At 37.5% G+C, this 21,111-nt stretch overlaps 1 long non-coding RNA gene across 3 annotated transcripts; it reads left to right on the top strand.

Moving 5' to 3' along the window:
• The first annotated feature begins 4,682 nt into the window (after window positions 1-4,682).
• Window positions 4,683-9,876, top strand: LOC137084950 (uncharacterized). 3 transcript variants are annotated; one of them, XR_010906852.1, is made up of 7 exons: window positions 4,683-5,274; window positions 5,787-5,878; window positions 6,318-6,421; window positions 7,137-7,205; window positions 8,623-8,703; window positions 8,863-8,938; window positions 9,369-9,876. It is a non-coding gene; the product is annotated as an uncharacterized lncRNA (long non-coding RNA). The 3 variants fall into 3 exon arrangements; XR_010906851.1 differs by having other exon boundaries at window positions 6,318-7,205; XR_010906854.1 differs by having other exon boundaries at window positions 6,285-7,205.
• The last annotated feature ends 11,235 nt before the right edge of the window (window positions 9,877-21,111 follow it).

Genomic DNA, 21,111 nt, shown 5'->3' with positions numbered 1-21,111 from the left:
ATTGCACCCTCTTTTATCTCTTTATTCTTTTTATAATTATTTTAGTTTACCTTTGTTCTTATCTCTGGTTATTGTTTATTTTATATGTTCTTTTGAGTTAAATATGATGAGTGAAAACTGGGTTTGATGGAAATAGTAAGTTTGACAATAAGGTGTGTAAATCTGTGGAGGGTATGATGAGTGAGTAAGGGTTTTAACAAGAAGGTTTCTGAGTAAAAATCAAGGAAGAATGATCAAAATGGATGTTATGAACGTGTTTGAGAAAGAAATGAATGAGAGGTGTTCTAATTAAGATGGTGCATGTATGTAGGCTGTAAACTGAAGAATGTTTGTTTTTATATCAGACCATTATTGTGGATCTGACCATTTTATTTTATTTTTTAAATTATTATTATTATTTTTTTATTACTATTATTATCTTTACGACTGTTTTAACTATGCTTGTTTTTAATTTTTTATTCGTCCATATGGTATTCTTTTTTTTCTCATGCATTTGTTACCACTGTTTTAATTAATTTCTATGTAAAGCACTTTGAATTGCCATTGGGTATGAAATGTGCTATACAAATAAACTTGCCTTGCCTTGCCTTGCCTATCTTCTTCAGCATGTTTATTGCTGCTAGCTAGCGCAATCCGATCACCTCCATAAGTCGGTGGGCGGGGCTACTGAATTACATGTGCGTATTATTCTTCAGAGGTGGCGTTTCGTCAGTCGATGACATCAAGTTGCGAACACGATCGTTTCCTGGGCCTGGTGTCTATAAAAGCCTTTCTTTGACTAACAAGGACGTTTTCAGCTCTGAAATTTACAGGATATTCTTATATTAGCGTGACCTTTTATATATCACAAGCTTAAGGGAAAGTTGATTTCTTAATTCATCACCCCTTTAACTTACCCTGTAAACTTTAGCCGCATTCATCGTGAAGCATGCAAGTGTTTCAAATGCTAAACTATCTTCTTCTGGAGGTGCAGCATGATCACGAAGTTGGTACTAATCTTTTATTCAGGAGCAGCTTCTTAGCCAAACCTTCTTTATACTGACCATCGTTTATAAAGCAGTCTGGTGAGAAATTATTTGCGTGGCGCAAACATGAAAGCATTGACGATAATCGGTGGTAATATTCCCTTCGAAAACAAAACTCAGCCACTGCTAACACATCTCACACATATAAGGAGATTTTTTTTTAAAAACACTGGATGGATTTTTTATCATTATAGGATGGTTGTGTCCAGACACTGCCAACACACATTTCCATAAAAGTGTAAAAGTGCGAGTCCATTATATGACCCCTTTAAAGGTTTCTTTCTGTGCTGCTCTCTAGTGTGAACCATGTATCAAGACTGTTAGTGTCTAGTGTTAACTGTACTTAATGGAGAGTCTCTTGTGTATGGCAAGAGATTGCCATAGAATCACCAGTCGACTACAACTGAAAATGGAAATAGATTGATATGTAGGTCAATATGTGTGGAGTATTCTTATTAAAACTAAAAGGGACACAGTTGGAAAATTGACTGACTGTTCTTAACAATTATATTATTTATTCTAAATAAAGGTTCTAAACCTTTGTTAACACATGGATTTATTTTCTTACATCCACTTTAAACCATAAGTCACATGTTGTCTGATCTACTGTTGTCATCAGAGATGCAGCTAGCATGTGTACACTCACCTAAAGGATTATTGGGAACACCATACTAATACTGTGTTTGACCCCCTTTCGCATTAAGAATTGCCTTAATTCAACATGGCCTTGATTCAACAAGGTGCTGAAAGCATTCTTCAGAAATGTTGGCCCAAATTGATAGAATATCTTGCAGTTGATGGAGATTTGGCACGAAGCTGGTGGCTGGTTACATGGTGGTTATAAAGGGATGGACATGGTCAGAAACAATGCTCAGGTAGGCCGTGGCATTTAAATGATGCCCAATTGACACTAAGGGGCCTAAAGTGTGCCAAGAAAACATCCCCCACATCATTACACCACCACCACCAGCCTGCACAGTGGTAACAAGGCATGATGGATCCATGTTCTCATTCTGTTTACGCCAAATTTTCCCAGTCTTCAACTGTCCAATTTTGGTGACCTCAAATTGTAGCCTCTTTTTCCTATTTATAGTGGAGATGAGTGGTACCCGGTGGGGTCTTCTACTGTTGTAGCCCATCCACCTCAAGGTTCTGCGTGTTGTGGCTTCACAAATGCTTTGCTGCATACCTCGGTTGTAACGAGTGGTTATTTTAGACAAAGTTGCTCTTCTATCAGCTTGAATCAGTCGGCCCATTCTCCTCTGACCATTACCATCAACAAGGCATTTTTGCCCACAGGACTGCCTCATACTGGATGTTTTTCCCTTTTCACCCCATTCTTTGTACACCTTAGAAATGGTTGTGTGTGAAAATCCCAGTAACTGATCAGATTGTGAAATACTCAGACCAGCCCGTCTGGCACCAACAACCACTCCACGCTCAAAATTGCTTAAATCCCCTTTCTTTCCCATTCTGACATTCAGTTTGGAGTTCAGGAGATTTTCTTGTCCAGGACCACACCCTAAATGCATTGAAGCAACTGCCTTGTGATTGGTTGATCAGATAATTGCAATAATGAGAAATTTAACAGGTGGTCCTAATAGTCCTTTATGTGAGTGTATATTGGTTGACATAGTAACGACACACTTGCATTGACTCAAACGTATGACTTTAGTGACGAATGCGCAAGACTTTTGAAGTGTACAATCGGATTGCTTTAGATGCAAACCTGCGCTGTTCTGTGGTCTTTTACACTCTAAAATTGAAAAAATAAAATAATGGAACATTAGTTTTTATCAAAAATTATTTTATAAATACTGATTGCTTGATCCTCATGAGCTTTTCCCTTTATAATGATCTCTTTTCCCCCTTGACTTTGCTGCTTCATTTGCATAACTGCTTTGTGAGCAGTTTTTAGTGGATTTGTTCTGTTTGGTGTCCATATCTAATTGTTTGCTTCTGCCAGTCATCTCTCTCATCTCTAGTCTCCTGTCTGTATTTCCCGTTTGAGTTGGATTATTCTCTGTTCCGGTTATATTGGGGACAAGGTCTGTTCTAATCAGCGGATACAGCCCATTGCAGGCTGCTCGTTGAGGCCTGATTCCTGCTTAGAATTAAATGCGTCTGAGTATGACGCCAAAGGTTTCTCATTGTAATGAATGGAGCACCCAGCGCGTCGAAAAATAACGATAAAGGTACACCCAGTTCGTTGAAAAGTGACGACAAGGGGTCCTGGTCAAGCGTCCATATGTGACGAGTTGGGTGTGAGAATGTGTTGGTTTTGCACGTCAGACTAGTGTAACGTTATACATAGAACAACAATGGAGTAACCGTTAGCACATTTGAATGACGAAGCACACGATCGTGTCGTTTACTGATGTTTACTCACGCGACGATAGCCAACAGTATAGACATTTGAAGCAGTTTTACTCACCGGCTGCTTCCAAAGCAGGACCGAACCTTTATCGCTGGGACCGCTCCGTCAAAAACACACTTCTTTGGTATGATTTGGTAAAGTTCTGACAGCAGTGAACGGTGGAGATCCACTTTTGCGACGCAACTGAAGCGATGTTGTGAAGCTTCCCGTCATTTCTGCGTTCAAATCGGGTCAAATGCAGCGCTGCCTTCCCGGAATGCTGTGCTGAAGCGTTGAAGTCGCTTGACATCACCCATAGGAATAAAGTGGAGCGCGGCGACTGGATCGACTGGATCTGCACCTGAGAGTGTTTACGGGCGTGCATTTCCTCTCTCGCTCTAGTAACGCGCGCGCACACCCTACCGGGAGAAGAGCCCGTACGGCCCATACAAGGACCTTCCACTCTATTAACGTCAAGCCGACCCATACTCAAAAAAAACTCTCCGAAACTTGTGAGAAACCGGAAGGAGTATTTTTAACACAGAAATACTCCATCAAACGTCCAACATTAGTTTTTGAAACTTTGTCTATGTTTAGGATGGGAATCCAAGTCTTTAACAGTGTAAAAAGCTCAGTATGCATGAAACAGCATTTCACCCCCCCCCCCCCCCCCTTTAATAAAAACTATTTGGTTATTAAACTTGTGAAACTCATTCTGCGCTTGAGTCCTATCCTTCACAGATCAGGGACACAGCCTTTTTCAAGATACATAACAGCTTTAAAAAATCACGAGTGGGGTAATACTGATGTATTTTATTCCATATGGAATAAAGCGTGAAAGTGCCTTGAACCTGTGTTCACCACAGACATTATTTCAGCCATTTAATCAAAAACCCATTCAAAAAACCAATGACTTCAGGACGACGAAACCGGAAGTGCTACATTGCAAACTTGCTTCTTTCGTTTTGGCCTGCAAAGTTATGTTATACCTGCACCCCGTTACTGGGGTAGTTTTGCTTCATTTTTCTACAGTGGAAAGAAGCAAGAAGTCATGCTGTCAATCTTTTTTACAGGATTCATTCTTGTTCTTGCCGCATGATGTAAAAGTGCTCAAAGAATGATACTTTTTTTTATCATGACAGACATGACACATAGCAGATTTTTGCTACTTGTCTGAACAAAGGATATCTGTACACATTATTATCTGTATCGTGTTTACCTGCTTTGAAATTATCCAACAGTACAAAGAAAAATAAATAAACATTTAACAGACAGCACACAGCAAAATCTCCAGTGTTAAAATCCTGGTGTTAAGGACTCTCAGAGTAAAGTGTTACATTTCTGGTGTTGAATTAACACTGCTAGTGTAAACCGCACTCTCTGGCCGGTGAACATATGTAGAGTTAAATTTCAACACCGAGAGAGAGAGTAAAATTACATCCGGGGCATTTCGGCGACACAAGCTGAAACTTTTTTCCACAGACGCCATTTTTTTTGACTCGCGATGCGGACCACAGAAGGAGGGATAACGCTGATATTGCGTGTTTTATGCGGTTTCATCGTATTTACATATGTATTTTATTACATCATATTGTTTTATACCTATGAATGTGCTGTGCCCGGCTTAACAGCTCTGATACAGGCATTTTCGTTGACGTGTGATTCGGAGCAGACCGGAGGCGGTTGCTTTTTAACAGGGAAACGCCGTAAGTAAGTGTTTACCTAATTTACAATATGTATTTTATAACATATTGATTTAAAGCGATGTCTGAATTCTCTGCGAGCTTAAACGAGACAACTTTTCTCACATGCTGCATCTTTTCACTCGCGATACGGAGCGGACGACGTGGAGGGTTGCTTGTATAAGGGAAACACCCATAGGAAACACCGAAAGTAAGTGGTTTTGCCTAATTTGCAACACGTTTTTTTAGGAAATATTGTTTTATAACGATATACAACTTGACGCTTTAATAACGCGCCTAAACCTCTCAAGGGGGTCGCACACCGGACGCGGAGCTCGGCGGCGCTCGGCGGCACGCTGCGCAGCGTCTCTGGTATCTCACACCAGACGCGCACATTTTAAAAGGCTACGTTTATTATACATTTCCCCAAAATATGTTTAGACTTTATTCAAGCTGTTGAACTCAGAATGTAAAACAAATGTGTCTTGTAGCAAAGGTTGAAATCAGTATACCTTAACGATAATATACTTTTAATATAAAGCCTTGAAATGGCGCTCTGTGGCGCGGCAGGATTTAGAACAACTTCCTGAGTCGCCGCGGACAGGCGCCGGATGCCGCCACCGGTGTGCGTACACTCATTGAAAACAATGTGTTCGAATTTTAAAGACGTGGCGCGCCGCCGAGCGCCGCCGAGCTCCGCGTCCGGTGTGCGACCCCCTTCAGACTAGGCTGAGGCTCGTGATCTGGTGCACACGGAGTTTGCACCGCATCACAGAGAACAGAGAAATTACCGAAACAGAGACAACGCCGAAAAAGTAAGTGTCCCACACCTATATTAATCTATATCTATAATGTATCATTATGTATTTATGTCTTGGAAAACGAATCCAGTAGCTATGCTGCTTGAAAGGCTGCGTAAGAGTTTTATACAGACGAGCCATGCACAGTGGCCTCCCTGAAGAAACTAGCATCAGACGGAGAAACGTTAACGCTTTCACCTTTCTTTAATTCATTGTTCATTCATCAATCTGTAATCTTATTGCACTAACGTTACTTAATCTTTGTGTCTGATTTGTATTAGTTAGAAATCCAGATTCAAAGATGCAGATGAAATGACTAACAAAGAAAGGCTATTTGTGTGCAAAATCAGTGACAAAGTTTTAGGCAGGATTGTTTCATGAACGTTTTTTTCTGAAAATGTTGACCTCTTGTTTTGCGCAGAACATTTGACCTGTCTGATGTCTCTGTCTTCAGAAGCATCAAGTTCAACATCTGCATCAACACTGATTTTTGACAATCCCCTAATATGAAACCAAGGCTGCACTGATGACCGTTCTTGCTGTTCTGCATTAAAAAAGGTATGTATATGGTATAGACAAAATGTGTGGTGCCTGTCTTGGAAGATTATTGAAGGATAGATAATAATATTTATTTACAATAAAGCACAACTATGACCTCTGTGCATACCAATTCAAATCACTTATTGACATGTTTTAGTCAGGACAGGATGGTAGTTAGAAAATTATCATAAAAGAATAGAACAAATACTATGTAAGTCAATTTGAGTAAAAGATGACAGAGTTCAAAAATTTGGGAGAACTAACGCTTTAAAGTGAAAGTTCACCTAAAAATGAAAATCAGACCATGATTTACTCTTAGGTGTATATATGACTTTATTTCAGACAAATACAATCAGTTATACCAAAAATGTCCTGGCTCTTCCAAGCTTTATAATGGCAGTGAATGTCTGTTTATGCTTTGAAGTCCATAAAAGTGCATCTAAACGTGCCAGGATGTTTTTTTTTATATAACTGATGGAATTTGTCTGAAAGAAGAATGTCATACACCTAGAATGACTTTAGGCTAAAGTAAATCATAGGATAATTTTCATTTGTGGGTGAACTATCCCTTTATCTTAGTTGTTGTTGAAATTATTGAAGTAGATGGGTAAGAATTTTAATATAATTGATTCATTATGAATGGGGTCTGATTACAACTAATAAAAAATGTATTCTTTAAGACTATTTAAAGTATTTCTTCATCCTCAAACTATCTTTAACTCTTGTTTGCCAGCACACCTACCATATGACTGAAAAACAGAAGAACAACTCCTTATTTGGAGGACTAATACTTTTAGAATGGGTAAGTAATTCTTTCATATTAAATATTTATGCAAAATGTATTTATCATTTTAACTTTTGGGTAATGTTTGGATATGCCTTCATGTTTAAAGGGATAGTTCAACATTTGATGCTTATCTGCTTACCCCCAGTGCATCCAACATGTAGGTGAGTTTGTTTCTTCAGTAGGACACAAATACAAATTTTTAACTCCAACCGTTGCTGTGTGTAGGTCATATAATCATGTGAATGGGTAACAATTCAATGAGGGCAAAAAAAAAACATGCTTAGACAACATGCACAAAGAGCCCTGTGGCTTATGACGACACATTGTTATCTTGAGACACAAAACGATCAGTTTGTGTAAGAAATCAGGCCGTATTTATATAATTTTTTTACTTCAAATACAACAGCCTGGAATGCGCTTCATGTCCGGTAAGATCAATATACACACTCTGGATATATACGCGCTTCACTTCCGGTAAGGTCAATATCCACGCTCTGGCTCGTATATCGAGTGTGGATATTGACCTTACTGGAAGTGAGAGGCGTTCCAGGCTTTTGGATATAGCTTTGTATTTGAGGTAAAAAATTATATAAATACGGCTCAGTTTCTCACACAAACTGATCGTTTTGTGTCTTAAGATATCAATATTGTCATGAACCACAGGGCTCTTTGTGCATGTCGTCTAAGCATGTATTTATTTATTTTTTGCTCTAATAGAATTGTTACCCATTCACATGATATGACTGACACACAGCAACAGTTGGAGTTAAAAATCTTTATTTGTGTTCTGAAGAAACAAAAACCTAGCCTGACAAGCCAGACCCACATCAAGATGTTTGGTCTGGAAACTCACCATAGACAGGGCTCAATCTGAGGGGCGGATAAACGGTTGTCTTTCAAACTCCCTCTGCACGCGATAGGATAGTGCTACCACCAACCAGAGCAACGAAGATAAAGCAGAGCTTTTTGATAGATAATTCGCCGTATCCGGTCAGCTAAACTCAGAACACATCTTCCCTTTTTAAGAATGACTTCAGTGCCGTTCTTTGTTCTTTTCTCAGAGAAAAGCTTAACTCCAAGTCTTCCAGAAATGCAGTCAAAGCTGATTCGAAAGTCCGCCGCCGTTCGCCAGCTTTTGTGTTTACTAGAAGCACGCAAACGCAACTCGGCCATCGTCATTATGGCCCCGCCTACCAACTCTATACACGATGTGATTGGCCTGGCAAGAGTTAGGCGATTACAGCTCAGAAGGGTATTGAGAGTTGCTAGACGACACTCGCGGGCAGATTAAATTTGCTGCCGCTAGGGTGCGTCTAGATTTCTAGGCTAACAAAACATACATGTTGGATGCACTGGTGGTAAGCAGATAAACATCAAATTTTCATTTTTGGGTGAACTATCCCTTTAAATATATTTGTTTTTATATTTTCAGTTTTTAGGAGTTTCTGTAATGCATCAAGTTAGGCCCTGGGTTGGTGCTTAAAGACTACAGAATAGAACCTGCCTGGTGATGGTAAGATTTAATAGTTAACATATATCAGAGAATCATGGGCACAAAAATAATGATAGCTTTGTTGGAATTTGGCTAACATCAAATAATAACAAAACAAAAAAAGAGTCAAACAAATTGTTTTCATGATTTGACATGTAGATGGTTTCTGTTTGATTTTAGACTCAACAGATTGGGAAATCTCTGCCTATCCCAAAGTCAGGAAGAAGCGAACAAAAATCATTCCAGCAGCTGACTAGTAAGTGAGATTTCTGTAAGGGAAAGTTCACCCAAAAATTAAAATTATGTATTCATTTACTCGCCCTCTTGTTGTTCCAAACCTGTATTAGTTTCGTTCTTCTGTTGAACACTAAAAAAGATATTTGGAAAAATGTTTGTAACCAAGCAGATAGAGCAACCATTCACCACCATAGTGGAAAAAAATACTATGGTAGTGAATGGTTGCTCTATCTGAGTAATTAATTAACATGAGTAATTAATAACAGAATTAACATTTTTGGATGATGTAAGCCTTTAATTTACTTGGAAATCAGTCAATTCTAACCAAAATAGTTTCATGTTTGAGTCACCAAAGTCTAAGATGATTGGACTTTTTCCACCATAAACTTGCTGTATTTATAAAATACAAATAATATTAATTGTAATTGGTATGGTTTTGTGTTGTCTAGGGAACCAGCATTCCAGGATTTTTCGAGAGAGTTGGATCTGCACAACCTTCCCTGCTCTGCATGTGAAACAACAACCATGCACTGAACTGTACTGTTAGCAACTGGACACAACCTGATCCACAGATATCCTGCAACTGTTTTTCATCTGCTGAATGTTGTGTTGACTCAAGTACTGCTGTTCTGTTGCAAAGTTGAAGGTACTGAACCAACTTCACTGACACAGGACATATATTCACTGACATGCAGGACTTGAAGTATTACACACCACTTGAGAAGTTTTAATATAATTCTGATGACAGAAATGCCTATACTGTGCCTTATTCATTTATTTTAAAAGTTAACCTTCAGTGATGTAAAGGGTCTTGCTTGTTAATAAAGAACTAGTTTGTTAAAACAACTCTTTGCATTCATTTTTTCAACTTTCATTTTTCAACTCCATTATACTCAATATAAACTCAATTCGAGTCAAATTTAACACTCATAAAATGTATATATGACTCCGTCCTTTTGGGAGTTAAAATCACACTTTTTAAAGTGTGAAATATGTACACTACTCACAAGAGTACATTTTAACACTTAGGGAGTTAAAATTTACTCTGTGAGTAGTGTACAAATTTTACACTTTAAAAAGTGTGAAAAATGTACTTTTCTCACAAGAGTACATTTTAACACTTAGGGAGTTAAAATGTACTCTGTGAGTAGTGTACATATTTCACACTTTAAAAAGTGTGATTTTAACTCCCAAAAGGACGGAGTCATATATACATTTTATGAGTGTTAAATTTGACTCGAATTGAGTTAAATGTACACTGGCTTTTTTGCTGTGCACCTTATAAGGGAAGAAAAAAGCGACATATGTGTCAACAAATATGAAAACCTTTTGTTGGCAGTGCATGTTGTTAGTCTAACCTTAATTTTTTTCTAATTGTTCCTCAGTACAGGCATATAGTCTACTGCCTGAATAAAGAAAGTCTTGTTCTGCAGAATGTGGGTGGTTAACAGAGACTCCTACACCCACACTGCCTTCACTTCCCCACAAAATGTAAAAAAACAATATTGCCAAAATGTGAAAAAATTTAGGGAGAAGAATGGAAACAGACATCCAGTCATATAGCGTCAGAATGACACATTTTGGGCTCCATTTTGAAGAAAAGTAGCCTGTAAAAATGTCAGGTCAGGTTTTATTCACCTCTTGGTTTTATTTCTGTAGAAGTGTATGGAGATTGAAGACTGGATTTAACATGACACATAAAGGTAGAGATGCACTAAAGATGCATTTCTTTCTTCAATTCATCAGAAATTCTGTCATATTTAGTAGTAAATATTGTTTTTATTGAAAAGTTATAGAGTTGATTGACACATTTACCTTATTATATAATACGAGTTATACATATATTTATCCATGTTTATGCCTACAGCATAATAGTTTCTATTTTTAAAAGAACTTTTATTTTAATGTTATATATTCATAGCTTCTTCAAATATTTTGTGGGAGGCAAAGGACTGTGTTTTCTGCTGCAATGCTGGTGTTTCTTTGATTTATGCTGGTCTTACATCAGTTTATGTTAAAACAAAATGAGGCTCCATGTTGGTTATTGTGAAGTTGTAAATACAAAGCTTGACTTGATGGCTTGCCATATTAAAATTAAAAATGGTGAATATAATGAATGTTCTGCACTTGTTTTGACCTTAAAAATACATGCAAGCGAAGGCCCAGGACACAGTTAGGAAAGCAGCACTTTATTACCCAGACATCCTGAGGTATCATCAGTCACTATATGACCAATCGATCACCTGCTTTTGGCCAGAGTGTCTTCCCCTTTCCACACACACACGCACGCACACACACACACACACACACACACACACACGTTTGTAAGTGTGCGGTACAAATAACCAAATAGACACACTGGCAGCGGAGGACTAATCAGTTGTTGCATTTAAGCACATAAACTCATCTCCATCATTTATACGCACATTACTAACACACACTCAGACACACACACATGCCCTGAATAATATCTCAGCATTAATTTTCCTCTTGAGACACGACCTTTCTAAGTGGAATAGAAAACAAAGGCAGCGCTTATGTGCGCTCTCTTGTCCAAGTTTCACATGTGATTTATTGTGATAACAGCAAAAACGTTCGACTTGGCAGTCTCCGTTTTACATTTTTACAAAGGTGATTTTTTCCCTCCGCTGTTTGTTTTGGTCGTAAGCTAATAGCAGGGCCTCCAACCAGGGTGCTTTGAATTTCCAGCTACTGAGAACATGAATTCGAGTATTTTTCTAACTGAGCTGGTTTCTGTCTAATAAATGATTCTTTTTAATAGCCATTGTATAAGAAAAAAGTTTTTTTGTTTTTTGGCAAATTTTCCCAATATTTTACTTTTTGTTTTTAAACTACTGTGAGAAATCAGATACTCTCAAAGATCAAAAAAAGATATTTTCTACTGCCACACATATTTGATTTGAGGTTAGAGCTGAAATAGTTTTATTATGCTGAAGATATTTATGTGAAAACCTCTCTATGGTCTGAAATATGAATGTTCTATTTATTATTAAGCTGGAGTTCAGACAAGCTTGAGGTATAATTCTAAAAATTTACAGCCATGCTAATATTTCATAATTTCGCAGGAGCTACAGTATTGAGAGAAAGACTGGGAGGTCCAGTAAAAAAACATTCTTTTTCTTAGGTCAGGAAGAAAATGACAGGAGGGATGAAACTGAGGTTAGTGCAAAGAGGAAAGTCTCTAGAATGAAGACTTGGAGTAATCTAATGCACATATACGCATCAAAACCATGCCATTATTTCACACCGTTCTCGATTTACTCTTTCTAATGTGCATACATTATAGGAAACAATTAATGCATATCCTTTAAAGCCTCATAAATGTAAGTTAATATTCATTCAGAGTTGATTTAAACAGCTACTGCAAAGTCCCTGGAGCTCTGCTTCTTCCACTCAGTGTGCCCTGGTCAAACATGAGAGCGTTTCAACAGGCCTGATTGAACGGGGATTGGTTTTGAAGATTGGTTTTGTTTATGCTGGCTTTCCATTCATTGTGCTAATGGTCCATAGTGAAATAGCTGAAAAGACGAGGGCATGTTCCAGACATACTGTAAGACTAAAGTGAAGAGAAATATGGTCTGAAATAATGATTTTCTTAGCCAAATGTTCTGTTGCCCTGACATTTCCAAAGACTAACAGTGATGTCTTTCATGTTGTGGTATGTTGGTGGTGTATTCTTATATACTTTATATTTCTCTGCAAAGGTTTTCATCATGTGTTCATTGATGATCACGGATGTTGAAAACTTTTTGAATTAAAGCATCAGTTCTGCTGAACATGAAAAGTCATCTTGTTCCAAACCTGTGTGAATTTCTTTCTTTTTTTTCCTGTGGTTCTGTTGTACTGAAAAAAACAAAACAAAACAAAAACTAGTAGTTCATTTCCATGCAATTATATGAATAGAGCCCAGAGCTTTCAAGATATAAGAAAGGACACAAACACACTATAAAAGCATCACGAAAGTATCATACAAAGCTTGAGTGACGCATATTACCTCACAGCTTAGTATAGCAGCACAGAAGACACAAAATAAAGTGTGCTGTCCACACTTTATTTTGTATCTTCTGTGCTATACATACAAGCTGTGAGGTACAAATAAAATATGCGTCACTCAAGCTTTGTATGATTCACAGACCAAAAAAGCATGATTCACTGCAATCAAAATAATTTGTTGGTGTGCGTAGAGCCAACTCAAAGTAAGCTAATTAGTTCAATCAAATTAACTTTTATGAGTATTTAGAACACAAAACTGACACATTTTAAGTACTCTGAATTGTTTCATTGGTTTGAGTTTTATGATCTTGTTTCTTATAATTTAGACAAACGTAAATTTAACTGAAACTGGGCAGGGATTTCTATTTCCCAAGATGCTTTGCTATATGGCACTCAAACGAGAGTAAATGCTAAAATGAAGTGTTATGTTTTTTGTGTAAAGTGGGAGTTTTAGTATTATTTAAAGGTTTGTATTCTAGTTTAGAAGAAGAGTGTCTATTATGTTAGGTTTTTTGGGGAGATTACCATCATGATGGAGGACGAGTGGAGCATGAGCTTGGTTTAAAAACAGATATGCAGTATGTTAAACATTTTTTGCAGTACTCCTTCAGCAAATGTTTTGCTATGCTAATGCTATCAGAACATTATTTGACCAATTAGCAAGGTAGCATTTATTGAATTATAGAGTTAAAGCTACTCTAAAGCTACTACAAAAATATTTAAGTTGATTTTATATGATTTTTTTTTTTAAAGTGAAATGCATAAATTGGCTCACTCAAGTACTTAGTACAACATAAAAATCTGCAAGTTCTGCTTACTTAAACTTAAAATGTCTTAAATTAAAAACATTTATGTAACTGATTACCTTTTTTTTTTTGCCAACTTATTCGTGTTCACAGTGCGATAATCAACCTTTCCAGTGAGTTGTTAACTGCTGTGGATCATTGAGTCAAATCATTGAGTCAAAATTCAAGAACCAAATCAGTCTGATTTGTGAATGCCTCATTTGTATTCATCTGATTCATTGCAAATACCTGAATAAGAACAATTTGTTGACAAATCAGCTTTTGGTTTTATGACTTGGCTTTTTTGTTTTGTGATAGCTCCAGTTCTTATTCACTTTCATTATATTGAAGAGAGTGATCAATATATGCTTTAAAACATCTCATTTGTGATTTACAGAAGAACAAAACATGAACAAAGGTGAGATTACTGACAGAAATATTGACAGGATTTTTCTTTTTTCTTTTTGGTTTCCCTTTACATGCTGTATAGTTCATAAATAATACAAATACCAATGTCAAATAGACCTCTCATTATTTGTACAATTTATAGTCTAAACCACAAAACAATTGAAAATGTGAGCATGCCATGGTCCAAATCAAACATACATTAAAAAGTAAAAATATTTCCTTTTTCATTCTTTGTAATGACCATGCTAATCTTTATATGTCTAGCATATAATGCGAATATTATGACTCGACTGTAAAAAGTCCACACCCAAAGTAAAACTAGCATTTACAGAGCTGTAACAGATTAACTAAGATTTGGCTTAGCACTGAACTCTAATAAATGCCTGCCTTATTAAGAAATTGCTATTTGTGAATCGTTCCAGAAATCCAGGAGTACCACCCTGTGAGAGGGCAGTTGCTGGGACTATGAACACAACTGTGAACCTTGACCCTGGCACCCATGTTGATTGCTTTTCTGGTTTGATTATTGGGTCTCTGCCAGACTATAAAGGACCCTGTTCTGCACATTACCTCGACTTCTAACGTCTTTAACCCAGCATGCAATGAAATGTTTTGTGGCCTTTTGGGAATGACTTATGGAAAATCAGAGGAGGCGAGTGGCCATTAGGCCTGCTTTGCAACCAACTGGTGCCAGAATCACAGCTTTAGAAAGACCGACGGAGAAAAAAGGAGCGAGACAGCAAAGAGATTGTGCTAGTGCTCTTGGGAGCTGTTTTCAATCCCCACCAGGACTAGGACTGAGAGTTAGTTGATTCTCTCCCTTTCTGGATTCAGTTCTTTGCGAAACGCTTGTTTGTCATTTTTATGTTGTTTGGCACTAAAGGTTCATCTCACCCTCTCTTTCCCATCCCTCATGTTTTAACACGCGGCAAAAGAGAAGCTGTTGTCATGAAGGATTCTTGCAAATTTTTCCATTTCAAAAGCCCATGGCGTCATCGTAACCACACAAATTCTTGAAAACAGAATGCTAAGGCAAGTACGCTGTTCGAGTTGGTGGGGTCAGCATTGCTGGAGGATGATGGGCTTTGTTTTTGATTGAGGGCGACAAGACAGTGTTGAGCATTGGTTTGTGTGCGTAACACCAACCTTGGGAGAGTTGCGAGTAGGATTGGAAACCGAGAAACAAGTATTTGTTCAAAACCGCGGTTCCATTTAAAAAATAAATAAATACCAGAATTTTAATGGCGTTCGGGCCGTTAACTGTCCTCCTGCGTGCATTCTTCATGCTTCATATGTGCTAATGGGAATGGAAAGTGAAACCCTGGAAGTATTCAGCGTGAAACATACAGCACAACCAGAGAATGCCGATTACAGATTAAATAACTCTGCTTTTTCTTTTAGTGAAGAAAAAAACCTGCAAAAACCTTTTTGTTGAGAGATTTAAATACATTTTACTGTAGTTTATTATGCATGCAGATTATATTTTAAATTGTTAAGTGAAATTGAAAAGTTTCTAGTTCATTTTAGTTTAAAGTTTATTCTTTCTAAAGGCTACTTTAGACATGTAACATATCCACGTTTGTTGTTCGGTGCCTGTAATGCGTACTGTAGTTACGAAGGATAAATTAATTAACTCTGACAAACACCATTATTAACTAACGTGAATAAAAGGCAATAACCAGCAAATGCTCACGCTCAACTTTATTTGCATTGACATAGATTACTTTATTTGAATGTGGTCCTTGATGTAACATGACACTGAGAAATGTATCAAAAAAGAAATGCATAGTGACATAATTGTATGATGACACCAGGAGCCTATGAATCTGTTTTTGTAATCAGTTCATTTAGCTAAACTGTCTGAAAAAAAAACTGATTTGCAGAAATAAATTTGCATCACTAAAGTAAATGATTCTTCTGAGTCAGTAGGGTAGTAGACAGGAACTAGTCTGGAAACTCACCATAGACAGGGCTCAATCCGAGGGGTGGGATAAATGGTTGTCTTTCAAACTCCCTCTGCACGCGATAGGATAGCGCTACAACCAACCAGAGCAACAAAGATGAAGCAGAGCTTGTTAACAGATTAAACATTCGCCGTATCCGGTCGGCAAAACTCCGAAAACATCTTCCCTTCTTAAGAATGACTTCAGTGCCGTTCTTTGTTCTCGTCTCAGAGAAAAGCTTAACTCCAAGTCTTCCAGAGTCGCGGTCAAAGCTGATTCGAAAGACCGCCGTTCGCCAGTTTCTGTGTTTACTAAAAGCACGCAAACGCAACTCGGCCATTATTATGTTAAGACCCGCCCACCGACTCTATACACGATGTGATTGGCCCGACCAGAGTTTGGCGTTTACAGCTCAGAAGGGTATTGAGAGTTGCTAGACGACACTCGCGGGCAGATTAGATTTGCTGCCGTATAGGGTGCGTCTAGATTTCTAGGCTATAGTAAATTTACAGTATGACCAGAATGCAAAACAAGTAAAAGCATTTTATTAAGTCAAAAATATATAGCATGACCAGTGATGTCACGATCGGCTGTAGTATATAGCTCACGAAGACCAAGAAAATTCCGGAACAGTCTATAATTAGAACCCACAGAAATACAACTGATACAAACTGCCCTTATGTCTGTGGTAAAAGTTTGACACCAAATTTGAAAATTGTCTGTGCCCCAGGCCTTACAGCAAACAGAAACAAAATGAAAACTGAATCAAAACAGAACATACAGGTGAAATGTAGAACGGTGAATTATGATTGTTAAACTTTGTTTTTTTATTATTTTTTTATTATTATTGTGAATCACAATAGCATAAAAACTGAGCACAATGTTCAGTGTTAAAGGTAGTGTAGGTAAGAATGATCTAAAACACTTTTGTCCACATTTGTTTAAACTTTCTTCATGTGTCAATACATAATTAAAATGTAAATACTCTGAAAAAGAGGGTATAAAAATCAAGTGACTCCAGACTTTTTAATCTGCAATTAAAAAGCTCATTATTTTAGTTCGGGACAAAACAAATGATTGGCTTGGGCGACTGTCACTCTCTCTCGCTACCATGGCAACCACCGCTTTCGCAACAGGGTCTGCCCACATGCGCACGCCCCTAGGAAGAGCAAAAGCATTCAAAATTCACAGTGCCTGGTTTTGCAGTCAGCGAAGGTAAACAATGCAAAAAAGGAAGTCACTAACTATATATCTAAAATATAACTAGCTCATTACCGAATCAAACTAAAATATATTTTAAACTTTACCAGTATCGGTATTAAGCTTGATAGTGAGTACTAAAAGACATCTTATTTGTTTATATTCATACTGATAAAGTTAGATGTTTTATTACATGTGATTCTTACATGATGTCACTACATGCACACTGCTCGTCTGAGGTAAATAATGAGTCTTCCAGCGGTCGGTGAAGCACGTTCATGTGGGGGGGGGGGGGGGGGGATGCTGTTTCATGCATACTGAGCTTTTTACACTGTTAAAGACTTGGATAAACATAGACAAAGTTTCAAAAACTAATGTTGGACGTTTGATGGAGTATGTCTGTGTCAAAAATACTAACAAGTTTCGGAGAGTTTTTTTCGAGTATGGGTAGGCTTGACGTTAAGAGAGCGGAAGGTCCTTGTATGGGCCGTACGGGCTATTCTCCCGGTAGGAAGCGCGCGGAAACGCACGCCCATAAACACTCCACGCCGCGCACCACTTTATTCCTATGGGTGACATTAAGCGACTTCAACGCTTCAGCACAGCATTCCGGGAAGGCAGCGCTGCATTTGAACCGATTTGAACGCAGAAATGACGGGAAGCTTTATAACATCGCTTCAGTCGCGTCGCAAAGTGGATCTCCGCTGTCAGGACTTCACCAAATCATTCCAAAGAAGTGTGTTTTTGACGGAGCGGTCCCAGCGATAAAGGTTCGGTCCTGCTTTGGAAGCAGCCGGTGAGTAAAACTGCTTCAAATGTCTATACTGTTGGCTATCGTCACGTGAGTAAACATCAGTAAACGACACGATCGTGTGCTTCGTCATTCAAATGCGCTAACGGTTACTCCATTGTTGTTCTATGTATAACGTTACACTAGTCTGACGTGCAAAACCGTTTTGCTTGCTACTGCTAAGATTTAGTCGCATACAATAGTCCATAAACCGAATCATGTCCTCATTAACTGCGAGTAAAGACACACAAATGTTGACAGGCCACTAAATACAGTACATACCACAGAGACGGACGTCCTGCTGTTGCTGTTTCTCCTGTTCAATTTATTTCAGCCTCTGAATGATTCTGGATCATATATCTATTAGCTGAGATCAATAGCCATGGGTTTCTCCACGCTTGAGGACGTCACCGCTTTGTGCGCTCGTCATTCTTTAGCTCCGCCCACACGATACGCCTCCAGGTGCTCGTTTTTTTCCGTAAAGACACGGTACAGCCTATATTTCTTTTATAAATATAATAAAACTAAAGACTTTTCGGAGAAATGAAGAATGCAATACTACTCTATAGGTACTCAAGATTGACATGAGATTGACTGAAACTGAGTGTTTCACCCCCCACTTTAAGGGAAATGAAACAATGAAATGGTAATGTCTTTGCAGAAAATTACCAGCACCTTTTACAGTCAATCAGTTGAAGCAGTTTGAATTAATCTGACTAAACTGTAGGTTATAATTTTTACATGAACCAATTAGTTAAAGATACAAATCATGTGTTTTGTCTCTGTTTTTTTTATTAAAAAAATAAAGGAATGAATGAAATACAGTTAAAATAACATTTTTGTTATATGTTGTTTTACATTTATCAGGCTTTTATTTCAATAGCCTAATAAAAGTAAAACAACATATAACAAAAATGTTAGTTTAACTATATTTCAATTATTTCTTTATTTTTTATAAAACACCAGTGACAAAACACATGATCCCAGCATTTGGCAACTGAATTGGTTGCCAAAAGGTTCACAATGGAATAACCGGAATCATTGTTCAATTCATTCCCTTTCCAATTTTTTGTTCCTCTAATAAACAAACAGATTTGTAATGGGTGCAAAAATGTATATGATTTACCTGTTTTGACAGACAAAAAAACAATTTAGATTTTTATTTAGGATTTTATTTTTATTAAGGCAAGGCAAGGCAGTTTATTTGCAATTGCAATTCAAAGTGCTTTACATAAAAAATAATTAAAATATCTGATAACACATGCATAAGAAATAAGAAATGTGTATGAATTAAAATAAAAACAAGGACAATTAAAACAGTTGTAAAGAGAAATAAAAATAAAGAAATTTGCTATGTGCTTTTATTATGTGCTCATGTGGCTAGCATTAATGAAATAGCTTCTGCTACAAAATACGCTCATGTCCGTAAGGTACAGTTGGCACGCAGAATATGGTTACTAAGTTTCTTTTATGAGTGTAATTGACAAGAGCAATTACAGAGTGCTTTATAAGGCCTAAGTCTGTACGGGGCAGCTCACACATTACTTTCATTCAATAATTATAATTTGGAAACACTCACTGTAAAACCTTATTAATGTATGATGGCTTTGCAATAAAAACACAGAAACACAATGGAGCTCTGGTGCTGTTTTGGAGCAGCAGCACTATACGCATATTCCATCTGGTTTAGCTTTTTTCCCAAATGTGTAGGGCCTTTTGGATAAAGCTACAACCCGAAGTCAATCTAAAGTGCTTGGCTGATAAACTGCAATGAAATGTTTGCACAATAAATACGGTGCATCCGGAAAGTATGACATACATATCAAAATTTAATTTCAAAGTGAATTATCCCTTTAATTGTGGGACCTTATATAGAAAATGTTGTGCCTTTCCAAATCATGTCCAATCCACTGAATTTACCACAGGTGGACTCCACTCAAGTTGTAGAAACATTTCAAGTATGACCAGAGGAAGCAGGATGTCCCTGAGCTCAATTTTGAGTGTCATGGCAAAGGCTGTGAATATGTACTTATGATTTTTTCCAGAGTTTTTTATTTTAATTTTGTATACATTTACAAAGATTTCAAACAAACTTCTTTCATGTTGTCATTATGAGGTATTGTTTGTAGAATTGAGGGAAAAAATAATGAATTTAATCAATTTCAATTTCGGAATAACGCTGTAACATAACAAAATGTGGAAAAAGTGAAGCGCTGTAAATACTTTCTGGATGCACTGTAAATAAATAAAGAGATAAACATCTGGTGCAACATGGAGCAAGAAACAAGAAAAATCATTTGGACATTACAGTATTGAGCAAGTAGACGTGATGACGGTGTTTGAGGGCTGTAAAGCAGATGGGTGGTGCTGTCTCTCACTACTAAACATGATTGCAAACAAGTGTAATCCCATTATGGTTTTAATGGAATTTAATTTTATTCTAAAGACACAGTTTGATTATGCTTGGTCGAAAGGAGGAAATGTGCGAGGCCAGCAGACGTCATTATGATTTTATAGGAGCTACGATCAGCAGACTCTCTCTCGACTAACTCATACTTTTGATGTTTGAAGCCATGAAGGGAAAAAAAGTAGTCCTGGTTATGATTTAATAACCTCTGACACGTAAGGTGTTAGTCTTTTTCATTATGGAAGCACTGGCTCAAGGCGAATTCCTTTGCTCTGGATTCAAAGGAATTCTTTACAGGTCAAACCCTAACTGTTGTGGAGGAGTGACGGATTTTGCTCCCATTATGGAATCAATACCTTGTTTTTGATCATACCATGTCTTGAAAGTCTTCTTTGAAAGTCAGAAAATTTTAACTTTACAAGCTTAACATACCAGGCCCTAATGATTCTGAACAGGGAAGAATACCAAAGGATTTTCCCCCTCTAAAATGAGGGGAAATGAAGTAGTGGGTTCACGGGTTGGCAGATGCAACACACAAATCCTAAATTAATTTATTTTATGAAACATAATAATCACCCCTATAAAAACCAGAAATATTGTTTTTGACATTTTTTTTCGATACCATTCCCCCTTCGGTTTTATAGA

This window comes from Pseudorasbora parva, chromosome 1 (assembly GCF_024679245.1).
Source record: "Pseudorasbora parva isolate DD20220531a chromosome 1, ASM2467924v1, whole genome shotgun sequence".
Classification (NCBI taxonomy): domain Eukaryota; kingdom Metazoa; phylum Chordata; class Actinopteri; order Cypriniformes; family Gobionidae; genus Pseudorasbora; species Pseudorasbora parva.
Note: the sequence above shows the minus strand (reverse complement) of the source record. Positions and strands in the feature narration are given on the sequence as shown.